This window comes from Drosophila albomicans, unplaced genomic scaffold, assembly GCF_009650485.2.
Source record: "Drosophila albomicans strain 15112-1751.03 unplaced genomic scaffold, ASM965048v2 utg000369l_pilon, whole genome shotgun sequence".
Lineage (NCBI taxonomy): Eukaryota > Metazoa > Arthropoda > Insecta > Diptera > Drosophilidae > Drosophila > Drosophila albomicans.
In genome coordinates this window covers 12,501-17,568 of record NW_026263646.1, presented here as the reverse complement: position 1 = coordinate 17,568, position 5,068 = coordinate 12,501, and the positions used below count along the sequence as shown (strand labels likewise).

At 44.9% G+C, this 5,068-nt stretch overlaps 1 non-coding gene across 1 annotated transcript in view; it reads left to right on the top strand.

The window, feature by feature from the left end:
- Positions 1-4,816: 4,816 nt before the first annotated feature.
- LOC117577109 (small subunit ribosomal RNA) overlaps positions 4,817-5,068 on the top strand; it is a 1,996-nt gene continuing 1,744 nt past the window's right edge. Inside the window, exon 1 of the ribosomal RNA XR_004573023.1 lies at positions 4,817-5,068. This exon is cut by the window's right edge and continues 1,744 nt beyond it. This is a non-coding gene — a ribosomal RNA (small subunit ribosomal RNA).

Sequence of the window (5,068 nt, the reverse complement as noted above, 5' to 3'; positions counted from 1 at the left end):
CGCCTGTCGAGCGTCATGCCCAGGTATTTGGGCGTGGGATTTTCGGGAATATATTCCCCATTGAGACTGACAGGCGGGCAATTGCCGCGATTGCGGAGTGCAAATGTGGTTTGCGTGGACTTCTCAGGGTTTTACCGAGATGTTCCACCTCCGCAGCCAGGGCTCGATGGTGTTTAGCTGATTTTGAATTATTTCCGACGCATCCTGTGGGTTCCTGCTGTGGCAAGGAAGGCTGTGTCATCAGCGTATGTGGCAACCAATAGGTTCTCGTTGAAAAATGTAGGCATGTCCGCTGTGTACAACGTGTACAATAAGGGCCTAGGACGCTACCTTGTGGTACACCGGCTTCGATACCTTTTTGTGGTAGATCGCGCATCTCCGCATCTGACATAAAAGCTTCTGTTGTCGAGGTAAGATTGCAGAAATGCGTAATGGGGTTGAGGCAGGTTTCTCTTAAGCTTAAGCAGTAGCCCTGGGTGCCAGACTCTGTCGAAAGCTTGCTTCACGTCAAGCATTACGGCGCAGCAGTAGTTCTTCTCCTCGAATGCGTCCAGTATCACTTTGACTAAACGGTGGCATTGTTCCGGGGTGGAGTGAGAACGCCTGAAGCCAAACTGGTGATCCGGAATCAACCCAGCTTCTTCAGCACTGGCAATACTCTGCGCAAAAAATACTCTTTCGAGTATTTTGGAGAGTATCGACAGCAAACTTATCGGACGATAAGAGCCAAGATTGGCTTCAGGTTTGCCAGGTTTGGGTATAAGAATTACCTCTGCTCGTTTCCAGATGGTTGGAAAATGTCCTAGCTGAAAGCACCTGCTGTATATGTTGGCGAGGAGTTGTAGGCAGGGAGGGGGAAGAAGCTTAACAGCCAGTGCTTCAATGCCATCAGCGCCCGGCGATTTATTCGTCTTGAGTCCCTCGATCTCAAGTTTGACCTCATCCACCGAGACCATAGCTAGCTCTTCTTGGTTGTTGTTGGTGTTTTCATCTAATAGTTGTAGGGCACGTTGCGTAGCTGAGATATCCAGGTCGGTGCATCTTATTATCGGCTTGAAGGCTTCGCTGAGGTGCTCCACAAAAGCTTCAGCTCGTTCTTGCTCTGTGCGGCACCAGGCGCCACTAGCACGCTGGACTGGAGCAACTCTCTTAGTAGGTCGTTTTATATGACGAGTGACCTGCAAAGGTTGTGCTGTGGGTCTCCAGGCTCAACATTGGCCAGGAACTCTTCAAACGAGCTCTGCCTGAGCTTTAGGAGCTTATCCTTAAGCTGCTTTGCGGCTCTGTTAAATACCCTTTTATCTCTAGGATTTCTGGATAGGAACCATACTCGTCGCAACCGTCTCTTCTCAGCTACTAGCGAGGCGATCTCTGAAGACCAAAGGTGTAGGACCCTCGTTGGTAGTCTGGGAGAGATTGGGGTTCTGGGGGAAGCATGTGCTGCTGCGTTGTGCATGTGTTGCGTGAGCTCGTTGATGGCGTTGTTCACTTGCTCGGTGGTGGTAAGATCTTGCACTGGGTTGACATTTTCCGTTAGCCAGGCTTTGTAGGATTGCAGTCTCGTGCTCCTCTTGATCATCCTGGGATGTGCAGCTTTTCTCAGTGCAGGGAGGTTCAGCCGCAGTTCCACTGCGCTGTGGTCGGAGAAAAGGTCCGCGTTAGAAGACAACGAGACTTTGGCACTATCAAATCCTTTGGAGAGGGCCATGTCCAGGGTGTCGGGAATTTTGGTCGGATCTGTTGGCCAGTAGGTGGGCTCTCCTGTGGTGTGGCATACGATGCTCCTGCGCTGGATGCACCTAAGTAGTGCGCTTCCTTTAGGGTTGCTGACTCGGCATCCCCACCATCGGTGCTTTGCGTTGAAATCGCCCCCAATTAGAAATCTGTTACCCAGACTGCTCAGCAGCAGATCAAAATGCCTTTCTGATACTCTGTGTCTGGGGGGGAGGTAGACCGCGGCGACTGTAAGGTCGCCTAGTGGGCTGGGCAGATTGACTTTGGCACATTGTACCCAGTCTTCCTCTAAGGTACTCAGCTCGTTGTACTTTATGCCCGCTTTAATAATAATTGCCGCTCCGCCATGAGCTCTGCCGCTAGGGTGGTCAGCGTGGATGATGTCATACCCGTGAAGTCGGATGTATGATCTATTGGAGAAGTGAGTTTCGGAGATGAGGAGTATGTCTGTGTTTGTGTGTGTGGATAAAGTGTTCCACTTCTGGCCGGCTTTTAATCAGGCCGTTAGCGTTCCAGATCGTTATGTTTAATCCCGTTTGCATAATGATTTGCAAACGGTAGCAAGCATTTGGGTCATTTGACTCATGACCTTTTCCATCATGCGCTCAAACATGGCCTCCATTCTGGCCATTGCCGCGTCAAGGGAATTGCTTGGTGGGATTAAGTTGGCGTTGGGATGTAGGATGTTATCTTGTGGGGCAGCGTTTCTTGCTGTATTGGCATAGCTAACATTTGGGTCGATTCTGCTTGCGTTGGGGTCGATCTTGCTGAGGTGGGGCGGCTGGTAACGTGAGGTTGCCTGCCTGGGGGCAAAAAACACTCTTCGCTCTCTTGTAAGCTGGACAGCCTTTGTATGAGGCCGCATGTGGGCCCTTGCAGTTAAGGCAGAAAGCCGGTTCACTGGCGTTCTTTTTGCATTCAGCAGTGGAGTGCTCGTCTCCACACTTGACGCAACGATGGTCGAGGTGGCAGTATCTTTGGGTATGCCCGAAGGCCTGGCAGCGGTAGCATTGGGGGACATCGTTGAATTTGATCGGCGGTTCAACCGTGACCATGGTGCTGCATATCCGTTTGATCTGGTATACCTCCTTATTGTTTTTGGCCGGCTCCAGACTTACGAAGAAGAGGTTTAGAGGCTTCTTTGTACCCTTTTATTGGGATTGTGGACATCCCTGACCTTGTGCCCGTGGCGGCCGAGTCCCTCTTTGATGTCTTCCAAATCGGTCGAGTGGTGGAGGCCTTTGATGACCACCCGGTAGGCGCGTTCATCTCGGGGTTGAAAGGTGTGGAATCTATTTTTACTATCGCTCAAGAAAGTCTTTAGTTTGGTAAAGGCATCCTTGTTGGGGTCATGACTCGAATGAAGTTATTCTGGCTGGCTTTGTATGTGACCTCTACATCTTTGCCTAAGGCGCCAGAGATGGCTTTGGATAGGTCCTTGATGCTGGTTACATCCGGGATGAAGATTGGCGGTGGCTTGATCTCCTTGGGTGCTTTTTCCTCTTGGTCATGCTTTTTGGATGTCTTAGGAGCAGCTGGTGTCTCTTCGTAATCATCACTAGAATCTGTTTCATCATCGTCCTCAGATAGGATTCCGAATGAGTTATTTTTAAGTCTGCTTATTAATGCAGCTCTGGCTGCCTCGCTGGTGCTGGCCTTGTCCTCCTTATCGGCTTTTTTGGCATTCTTGCGCTTTATTTCTCCAGGCTCGGAGTCGCTGGAGTCACTATTTTTATATTTGATGTTGCCCTTCTTTCTAGGCGGCTGGGCTTGCCAGCTCATGGTGAGAAACTGACGCGAATTCGAATTTTGAAGGAGTTCGAAATTCGCGCCAAGCGTTGATGTTTTGCTATTTCAATGGTTCGTGTCTTGGGTGATGTTTGCGACTTTGCTAAACAGCTGACACCGACACAGCGTTTGTGTCCTTGCTATATCGATGGTTCGTGACTTGGATAGCGTTGATGTTTTTGCTATTTCGATGGTTCGTGTCTTGAGTGATGTTCGCGACTTTGCTAAAAAGCTGATACCGAGCTTTTAGCTTTAGAGTCTTATAAGCTTGGAACTTTTTCACGCAGCGGCTCACGACTTGGGTAAAGTTCGAACAGCTGTGATCAAGCTTTAAAGCTCGATAGCTTCAAAAGCTTGGAAATTTTCCACGCACGTGGTTATTTTTTGCAATTGGAGAAACTCGATTTTTCACAATATTAAGAGTGTCACTGTCACTAAATTATTCGCACTTTGTTGCATTTATGATCCCACACAGGGAAATCTAAATTCCGTCTCTGTCGGTAATGTTTTTATAGGTTTCTATGGTTCTCACACGGAGCACACACGGAGGCACGTCTGTTCACTTCGAAAGTTCGATCGCGACTACAAAACCTATACATGGTGGCAGTGTGTGCTCATCACGTATATATGTATTGGATGCATATATTTCAGTTTGCATATTAAGTAATAATTATGTTATTATTAATTAATTATTAGTCTCATCCGATATAAAAATTGATACTATTATATGGTTATATAATTATTACTATTATATAAGCATATAATGTATTAAATGTCTTTTTCAAAAGAAGACGGTGTTTCGTAGCTAAAGAATTAATATTTTGTGAATAATTGAAAAATCCTCTAGGACACTATTGTGGACGGAGGTTTTTACTAATATAATATTGTCTACACGTAAATGCAGAATTAGATAAAATTTATCAATTTGTCATCAAAATAAAATAATTTTTTATTCAATTAATTGAATTTAAATTATAAATATGCATGTGTGATATAATATATTTAGTAAGTTGAAATAAAATGATATTTTTGAACGATTATATGCATATATATTTTATATATAAGTATATATATTTATATAAACAATTGTGAATTATAACTAGCGAACGTGAATGCTATCTAATTATGGCCACATTCGTATAGTACATGTCAAGTATATACATATATATATATATACAATTATTGAATATTATCGTTTGTTATTTCAAAATATTTGTGAGTTGTCATGTATTTTACATATTTGAAGATTTATGTAATTATATTTTAAATATATTTACATAATGAAATGAACATTATTCTGGTTGATCCTGCCAGTAGTTATATGCTTGTCTCAAAGATTAAGCCATGCATGTCTAAGTACACACGAATTAATAGTGAAACCGCAAAAGGCTCATTATATCAGTTATGGTTCCTTAGATCGTTAACAGTTACTTGGATAACTGTGGTAATTCTAGAGCTAATACATGCAATTAAAACACGGACCTTCTGGAACGTGTGCTTTTATTAGGCTAAAACCAAGCGATCGCAAGATCGTTACACTGGTTGA